General features: G+C 32.4%; 1 long non-coding RNA gene across 1 annotated transcript; it reads left to right on the plus strand.

Annotated features, from left to right (window-relative positions):
- Nucleotides 1-4,393: 4,393 nt before the first annotated feature.
- LOC110896547 lies at nucleotides 4,394-5,406 on the plus strand. The gene is made up of 5 exons (XR_002567982.2): nucleotides 4,394-4,441; nucleotides 4,524-4,684; nucleotides 4,764-4,914; nucleotides 4,980-5,075; nucleotides 5,164-5,406. It is a non-coding gene; the product is annotated as an uncharacterized LOC110896547 (long non-coding RNA).
- Nucleotides 5,407-10,399: the final 4,993 nt, after the last annotated feature.

The following is a 10,399-nucleotide window of genomic DNA, read 5'->3' on the forward strand; positions in this document are numbered from 1 at the left end:
ATTCCGATTCGGATTTCGGATGCTGCAAAGTCAATACCAAGTCAACAACTGCAGGATGCCAGTTTTTTGGACCTAGATTGGTTACCTGGCAGTGTAAGAAACAAACGTCTTTGGCGCTATCTACATGTGAAGCGGAGTACGTTTCTGCTAGCAGTTGCTGCTCTCAGATCCTGTGGATACAGCAACAGATGCGCGACTATGGTTTGCAGTTTCTTAACACATCTCTGTTCTACGGTAGAACAGATGTTTTACAAGACAATTTTCAACTTTGAAGTTTATGTATTCACAATTGGCTTCTACCTATTTTCAGCTTCTTCACTTTGGTAAGTGTTGCATGAGTTTTCTCTCTTATACAGTTATACGTAGATGATTTACAAGACAATTTTCGACTAAAGTTTCTGTCTAATACATATAAAACTATATTTTTATTTTTTAATTTTTATTTTTAAGATGGGACGGTTTTCTCAAACATCCATTCCCAATGGTGTATTTACTTGTAGATTGTGGTTTTGGGCTTATACAACAGACCATGTCACCAAGATAACAACGTATGCATAAAAGCCCAATAAGTACATTCAAAGAAAAATAAATAAATATGATAGGATCCTTATACCTAAGCTGGTAAAACATGTTTTGTTATGTTAAACCACTCATATTCGACGCAACACGTTTATGAGTTGTTTAACTAAAAGTGTGATTTACCTGGACACTAATTACACGGACATTTATATAAGCTTGTTACATGACACAACATATTTCTTAACGATTGAATTCAAAAGATTAAATAACACGAAAGTTATGACAGGACACATTTAACACGACTAAATATAATAACTCTAATACCAAATACAACTCCATGTGTGATCCCTGACTTGTTTTCTTCTTAAAGGGATTTGATCAAGATTCAAGAGAAGAATATCTCATTTAAAACTTATTGACCTTTATTTTGTACCCATTTTGTTTATATATGAACAAAGGGTATACCACTCAAGAGATTGATAAGCAAATAACAAGCTTTTACCCTTTTGGTCCCACCTGTTTAAGGTCTCGCATGTCTATAAATTTATTTAGCATAATCCGAATACACATAATTGATTCAAACAAACACACAACTAGGGTTGTTTAAAAAACAATGGCTCATAGCTCGCTCGAAGTTCGTTCGAAAAAAGCGCAAAAAAGCTTGTCTCATAATTGGCTCGATTTCAAACTAGCCGAACCGGAATAGTTTATTTGTAAATGAGTTGAGACCGAGCCAAGATAGGTTCGATTCATGACTCACTCGTTTCACTCATGTAAAATGAAGCCAAAAACTTATATATACACACACATACACTATTACTATACATAGAAAAATATGTAAAACCTAAAAATCTTATGTATTTTTAATTAAACAATGGTTTTTAGTTAGTAAATTATGTTATATATATTAGCGTAAATATTTTTTTACTTATTGTTTTTTGGTATTTTGTATATATCATTATGTGCAAAAAAAAATACAAAAGTAATATATATATATATATATACACTAGTACAAAACCAATTTTTTGGTGGTGTAAATTTCATGTTTTTGGTGCTATCTTGTAATAGAAAGCACCAAATAACAAAACTTACCACTTAAAAACACATTACACATCACGATTAAATGCTTACAAGTTATACACCATCAAAAAATTAATTATTTGAGGCTGAGGTTGCTAATAGCACCAAAAGACACAATAAAATTGATTTCCCTCTCTTTCTATCTTTGAAACCCTTCAAAATTTCTGATTTCCTTCTAGTTATTTTCAGCCCTAAATTTTCCCCCTCCCAATCTTGATTCTAAATCCCTCCCTCCCTTTCAACATCTCATAGTAACAGCTGCTCGCCTTCTCCAATAATCTTTAAAGCAGTGAAGAGAATACACCATAGATGAATCCGGACAACTTGGTCGCAAAATCGCTACATAGTCTGGCCAGGAAGAAGATCCCAGGATAATGGTCATGAAGAAGGAAGGCTTTAAAGGGTTACGATTGGTAATTCTTAAATCATAGGTTTTGGTTAATCTGATTTGAAATAAGTTGTTTTGAATCATTCTTTTTTTGTGCTGGCTGTGTGTTGCTACAAATTCCACAGTCAAGCAGGGGTTTGAAACGACAATTGAAGCTACTCAAACCAATGCTGGATAAACTAAGGTATTGTTGATTATTTTTCTCTTATTTGATTTTGTTTGGATTTGATCATAATTGATTGGTGTTAAATGCATTAAGTTATGATATTTAACTAAATATAATTGATTTAAAATTATGCATTCTATTACCTGTGTTGAATGATTTTAGATTTGAATTTTCATATTTTAAGATAGCAAGTTTAGTGTAAGATATGTTTTGTTAGGCAATATCTATGGTTCTGGTTGTAAGTATGAATTGAAGACGTCGGTTTGAGTTGCAAGTATGGAGACATCGGTTTGGAAGTTATTGTATATCACTTTCATCTAATTATGTTACTTTGAAACTTGATTGCGGGGGTTGAGTTATTTGTTCGATTTGAAGCTTCACAGTATGGCTACAATAACGAAGGAAACATTTATTTGGCTGTTATACCCATGTTCCATATATATGGTCTTACACTATTCACTTTAAGAATCTTGTCACTAGGCTCATCCATTGTACATACATTAACAAGTTATGTATGTAATTTATATTCATGGTTTATTTTATATTGGTTTTAAATTAAAGTAGTTTTGTTTTTTTTATGGTTTATGTTTTGAACCCTTTGTAATTTATATTCATGGTTTATTTTATATTGAGTAAATTACAAAGTTCGTCCTTTATGTATGTCATTTATTACAAAGTATGTCCTTTATCTTTAATAAGCTCAGAAAACATACTTAATGTTTGAAAAACCATTCAGGTCATGTCCTTTACCCTAAACCTAGTTTGTTTTCCCAGTTAAGTCAGGTCACGTGAGAAGCACATGAGGGCATTAATGTCATTCTACCTGCCAATTCTCTGTCCTTCTATAAAAAACCTAAACCCCAGTATCATTTCCCCCCTCCTGCAACTCACCTGCAGATACCTTAAAACCTCCGCCATCACCACCTATCCCATTGCCACCAGCACCTTTCCCCACCACTACCACCCACCTGCCACCACCACTGCAAAATAGGACCACTATCACCACCGCAAGAAATTGGGTATCTGAAATTGGGGATCTAACATTGGAGCACTATCACCACCGGAAACTGACATTATTATGCTGGAATCTGATTCCGACGTTGACGACAAAGTGGAAAAAACGGGGGTTCGGTGAAGACGGGTCCGGTGATGAAGATGGTGATGGTTGTAAAAAACATGGTAAAGGGGAAAGGAAGAAGGCGGGAGGTGGTGGTCGGAAGGAGTCTGCTGGCGGGGAAAGGAGTGGGGATTTCCAGATGGGTAGGCGGCGCCAAGCGTTTCCGGCGATTGGCAACCGGAGCTCAACTGGGTCCGGTGATGAAGATGGTGATGGTTGTAAAAAACAGGGTAAAGGGGAAAGGAAGAAGGTGGGAGGTGGTGGTCGGTCGGAAGGAGTCTGCTGGCGGGGAAAGGAGTGCGGATTTCTAGATGGGTAGGCGGCGCCAAGCGTTTCCGGCGATTGGCAACCGGAGCTCAACTTTCCGGTGAAGGGTTGGTGTCATGCTGTGGCAGTGGGATAGGTGGTGATGGCGGAGGTTTTAAGGTATCTGCAGGTGAGTTGCAGGAGGGGGGAAATGATACTGGGGTTTAGGTTTTTTATAGAAGGACAGAGAATTAGCAGGTAGAATGACATTAATGCCCTCATGTGCTTCTCACGTGACCTGACTTAACTGGGAAAACAAACTAGGTTTAGGGTAAAGGACATAACCTGAATGGTTTTTCAAACATTAAGTATGTTTTCTGAGCTTATTAAAGATAAAGGACATACTTTGTAATAAATGACATACATAAAGGACGAACTTTGTAATTTACTCTTTTATATTGGTTTTAAATTAAATTAATTTTGTTTTTTTTTTTGGTGTATTTTATTTTCTTTTTTAGATAATTTGTTTATAATTGGAATCGGAATTTACTGAGAATTTTTAATAAAATTTATTGGAAATTAAACTATAAAAAAATATTTTTTTTAGCTTAAACACCAAAAGATACGGTTTTAGAACATCTTTTGAATTATTAGGAAAAATAGTTTTTGCTTAAATTGTCAAAAGATGCGGGCCTGGAATGGCATCTTTTAGACCCGCATCTTGTGGCTTATAGCCATAAAATGCTTCGCCATAAGATGTGGGTCTAGAACTGCATCTCATAGCCAATTTACCCGCATCGTTTGATCAACTTTGTACTAGTGGATGTATCCCCAGCCGGTTTTATGAGAGCATCTTGTATTCCGAATTGTTAAACAGGCTCTTGGAGGGTTGGCTTGATGTCACAATATTACACTGGTTTGCCATGTAAGTTGCTATTATTGTTATTATATGGTACCATAACATGTTTAGATAGAACTGAATTTACTAACTTTGTCACATTTGTTAGGCATTTCTTTGAGTCGCCCAATTCTAGGTGTGCTTTTTTCAATCCACAAAAAATCACTGGATCACGGTGTAAAACACTTCTTGAAGACGTTAAAAAAACGTAAAAGAAATACGTGAGCTTTATTCTAAAAAAGTGTTCTATCTTGCACCATACTTAGCCGGGTAATATAAATTCCTCACCATACATACACAGACGCATACAATACATACTTAATATGTTCTATAATTTTTATTTTTGTAGTAAACATTGGTCGCTTATAATTGTTTGCCCGGGCTTCAAATTCGGCTATATTATAGATTCTATAAATCAAGGGAACACCCATAAAAATTACAAGCTCGTCAAGATCATTGAAGAAGTTTTTGAGATTAATTTTAAGTGGCACATGGCACAGGTATGTGAATACTTTATTTATTTAGAATAGTCTAGTTAAAGTAATTCATTGTGAATATGATGCAGTGCAAACAACAGAAAGGCAGTTGGGAATGTGGGTATATGGTAATCAAATATATGAAAGAGTTTATTGACTCTATACAGCATGATTTGGTTAACCGAGTGAGTTTTCGTAAATATTCATAAACTTTGTTTATTGCATTAAATTATATATATTTGAAATCTAACTTTCGTATTTATTTGTTTTTAGCTTTGGAATGAAGAAGGGTATTTTGAAGAATCTCAAATTGAGAATTTAGTGGTAGAGTTAATGTTGGAATTTATTTAAAAGATGTTTTGATCTTGTAAGCATTAGTTTGTGTTTCATACTTTTGTAATTCCGTATACTTAAACAGGTTGTTGGGTTGTTTAATACTAGTTAATTTTTGTCGTGAGCATGTGCATTTGTGTGTAATTGGAATTATATTGGGAAATATTACTAAAAATTCTGGAATTTTGCAAAAATATAAAAAAAATTATATATTATTGTCTTATTTTTTGGTGCTATGGAGATTTGTTTTTTGATGCTATGTAGATTTGTTATTATTTGACATGTGTTAGTTCTATATTAATTTTTTGGTGGTGTGTTTAAAGATTTAATGGTGCAGTGACTTGTTTTTTATCATTGATTTTTTGGTGGTGTGTTTGGAGATTTAATGGTGTTTATTGAACAGCACCAACAAATCCCATTATTTGGTGGTATATTTGTTGGTGCTCTATGATACAACATAAAATAAAGCATAAAATACAGCACCAAAAAAGTTATTTTGTACTAGTGATATATAGGGTCAGGATTTAGAGAGAACGGTGAAAAGTGTGAGAACGGTGAGAACGATTTTGGTGGTGACATGTGGTAATATTGTCAAAAAAACCGACTCACATGAACTGGGTGTTTAAATAAAACGCCATAAAAACACCCAATTTAGAAAAACGCCAAACACTCAAAAGCTATTTTTTAAGCTACAATTTACAACAGCTCAAAAAACTTTTTTTTGAACGCCATAAAACACTCAAAAGCTATTTTTTGAGCTATAATTTATAACAGCTCAAAAAAACCATTTTTTTTGAGCCAGCTCCTAGTTAAAACGCCATAACAAAAAAAAAACCTATATTTTCAGGGTCCAAAGTGTAACTTATAGTGTGAACAAGTGTAAATAAGTGTGAACACAAGTATTTAATTAGTTATATCTAGTGGTTGATGGTTTGGTTATAGTTGTCAATTTATGATGTAATATGTTGATTGGATGGTATAAATGGTGTTTACATACATGTAATAAAGTGAAAATATTGGTAATGGTATTGTATTATGGATGGTATGAGGTAATGGTATTGTATTATGGATGGAAGGAGGTAATGGTATTGTATTATGGATCGTAGGAGGTAATGGTAGTGTATTATGGATGGTATGATAGATGAAAGGGAAAGTGTATTCAAAGTAGTGTAGCAAAACACCTTATTTCATGTTGATACATATAGATGCACATATGCATTTCTAATATTGGTAATGTAAAAAGTATTGTATTACACATGGTAGTGTAAATGAAAGTGCAAAATATTTGTAATGAATTACCGCATTTGTCAAAGAAATGACAAAAATGCACATGTGCATGTTTGTGTATTATGGATGGAATGATAGATGAAAGAGAAAATAGTGTACCAACACACCTTATTTCATGTTGATACATATAGATGCACATGTGCATTTCTTATTGTGTTAACGTAAAAAGTAGTGTATTACACGTGTTAGTGTAAATGAAAGTGAAATTGTCTAATACTTGTAATGAATTACAGAATTTGTCAAAGAAATGATACAAATACACATGTGCATGGATAACTGTGACTCGAAAAAAAAAGTTTTTTTGAAATTTTTTTTATTATAAACGAAATATAGCGATTTTTCCAAAAAAAAAATAGTAATTTTTTTTTTGTGTTTTTTAGATTTTTTTAGGTATTACTGTTTGTGTTCAGACTGGTTCACGCGGTTCTCACAATAAAGGGTGATTCCTAACGGATCATTCTCCTATATATATATATATATATATATATATATATATATATATATATATATATATATATATATATATATATATATATGTATATATATGATTAAGTTCATTAATAAACAACCCATTTGATTGTGAACACTGGTGAACTAATCCTAGCCCTTGATTATCAATACACAAGTGTAAATCAATGGCCAGGATTTGATAATGAAAATACAATAGTGTATTTTACGGTTTAATGATGTAAATCAATGGTCAAAATTTGTTCGCTCTATTCACAAATACACTAGTGTTCACTCTAGAACCCCCCACCATATATATTTAAAATAAACGAGTTGGTCGACGAGCCACAGGCTTGAGCTTTTGATGAGCCGTGCTCGAGCCCACCATTTCAGCTCATTAAGCTAAACAAGCCAGCTTGGCTTGGCCCCGACTCGGTTTTTAAATGAACCTTGCCTTGGCGCTGGTCGTTTACAGTCCTAACACAATCAAAATGGCATGAATTCTCCGTAACTATATGTATCACCGGCGGCATGTTTCTTTCCTCCCCCTGTCAATCCCCGTTCTTATCCGTCTTCCGTACATATTCCATTCACCCTCTCTGCTCGTCACGTCGGAGCTGCCCGTGTTTTCTCTACCCTTCGTCCACGTCGGCCATGAATTTCTTCCACCTCCTTCAAAGTCACTCAATGTTTTTTTTTAATTTCTCTAAGGTCACTCAATTTTCAATAGGTGTTCTAGTCTTGTGAATATTTTTTTATTTTTCTTTTGTAAATTTTGTTATGTTCAAAATTAGGTGTGGCAATAAAAACCCATTTGGGTTATTTTAATATAGTCATGGGTTAGGATGGGTTTTTAAGTTTTAACCAAACATATATGGGTAACCCTAAAAGGGCATCACTCATAGTCGCAGACTTCATACTTCGACTCTTCGTACTCCGTGTACAAAAAATAAAATTAAATATTTTATAAGTATTAAAAAAAATTCATAAACTATGAGCAATCAATCATGCTTCGGTCACCTATTCAGCTGCGGGTCGGGGTGTGGCAGTAATGCTCTACAAGATTCCAAATATATGTGTTTATTTTTATCTACGTTTCAATAAAAAGTTTTATCCAAAATTGAGCGGGTTAAATATACATTCGTTGTGATTCCGCCTGAATAATGTTTGAAAATGGGGTTTTAGTCAAAATAGAGAGTGTGTGTGTGTTTTTTTTCTCAAGTGCTGGGAAGTACCGATGACGTGACTATTTGAATCAATTCAGACCGAACAATATCGATATTGGCATTGGTACTATAGGAACCGTTAATGTCGTTTTATGGTTCTTGATCGATGTAAAATACATGACGATATCCTTTTGGACATATAAAGATGTTATTTTTTAGGTTTTCTATTTTTGTTGTCGTATCATGTGCCGATATTGAAATGAACTGAACCAATACTGATCTAATTCCCGCAACAACATGCGGGGGAATTCCACTAGTTACCATTATTTTTGGATACGACGGTTTTTAATTCAAACTAGATTTGTTGACGTCGCGCGTTGCGGCGAAACGGAACAAATGGTAAGGTAAAACAAACGTTATTTGAAAAAGAAGCATCTTGTTTAGAAAGCCAAACCGTCAGAAAATCGGTTCAGTTTACCATCATACCGTTTTATGATATCAAATAAACACTCTATTTTGAATACATGTTTGTTTTTAACAAAACTTATACGGGAATGTCAAGAGAAAAAAATAACGAATCTAAGTTATTAATAAAATATCTAATTAACTAAAAAAGGAAATATGATTTAGAAAAGGAAAAAAGAAATTATTAAAAATAGAAAAGAAGCATTAGAGGAAATATGGTTTAAGAAAACAAAATGAAAATATGTTAAAAAGTGAAAAACAAATATAATAATTAAGTATTACGCTATTAAAATAAGAAATAATTAAAAAACTATATATTATTATAAAGTTAAAATTACTATTCATGGATCGTCAACAATATATATATAATATAATATAATATAATATAATTCCTATAAATTCCAATTAGCTTAAAATATTCAAATTTGTTTCAAACCTATCTACGAAGAAAATACACTTTAAATTATACTCAAATTAGGTTATAACCCCGTGTATTACACGGGTTGGATAAATATAACTTTATATATTATGGGTTAACTTTGTAGAATAGTAACCAAGTTTTAAAAGTGTTCCAATTAGGTCACCAAGTTTCAAAAGTGTTCTAATCAGATCACTCAACATTCATTTTTCATTAAAATTAAGGGTTTTTCATCCATTTCATAGGTAATCGTGGTGATGTGGATTTTTGTTTCTTTTTTCCCTTTTATTTGATGCTAACGTCGTGTGATGACGTTGATTGTAACTTTTTATTTTTATTTTTATGCAATTAAAGTGTTTTTTTTAATAAGTATAATTTCATATACTAAAATAACCTGACCCGTCGGTTATTAGATAGTAAATAAAGATAAAGATTATAAACTTTTATATAAACAATTAAAACTATCTTTATCTTTATAAATAATAAAAACGTTAATATATAGTTTTTAATTTTATTAATTAATATATGGTTATCAGTTATCTTTATTCTTATCATCAAAATCTTTTAATTTTATAACTTATCTTTATCATCAAAATATCTTTTATAAATTTTAATTGACACCACCTCATAAAGCGACATGTGTCCTGAAAGTGATTTCTTTTATTATATAGTATAGATACATATACAATATATTCATTAATGAATACACTAAAATTATCATTATTTTCAAAACTAGTGTATTCATAAGTGAATAAAAATAAAATATTCTCAAAATACACTGAAGTATGGTGAGAAACCATTGGTGAATATGCATGGTATATAGTGTGCTAACAATAATGTCACCATATTAATCATTAATGTTTCAATTAATTATAGCTAAGGTTACTTCGTATAGGAGGAGGGTAGTTCTTAGAGGATGGTTTCTGTTGTTTGATATGAAACTACCATTTGTCGTTTGTTGTCTCCATCATTTGCTTTTGTCATCTTATTAGGAGCCGAAGGTTGAGCTCAACAACGGAAGTAAACAAAGAAAAAACCAAAAAAAAGTGAGATTTCCTTGTTTCTCTCTCTTATCTGCTTCAAGAAAAGGAAACACATAATATACCTCTGATGATGAAGAAAAAACAAAACCGGGAATTTAAAGGGAAATGATGGGTGGCCTGGCAAATAGATACATGTATACCTATGATAATGTCATGTGGATTGGATAAGTGACTCATGAGAGAACCATTATTCATGCCCAGTTTAAATTCATATATAGTTAATTCATATATTGTTAATGTTAATGTTAATATATACTCATAGCCTATGAGTTGTTTATACATACCCTATTAAATTTCACTTAATTACCATACTACTACGACGTGATTTTTCATTAATATAAAAAATCTAA

Source organism: Helianthus annuus, chromosome 12 (genome assembly GCF_002127325.2).
Source record: "Helianthus annuus cultivar XRQ/B chromosome 12, HanXRQr2.0-SUNRISE, whole genome shotgun sequence".
Lineage (NCBI taxonomy): Eukaryota > Viridiplantae > Streptophyta > Magnoliopsida > Asterales > Asteraceae > Helianthus > Helianthus annuus.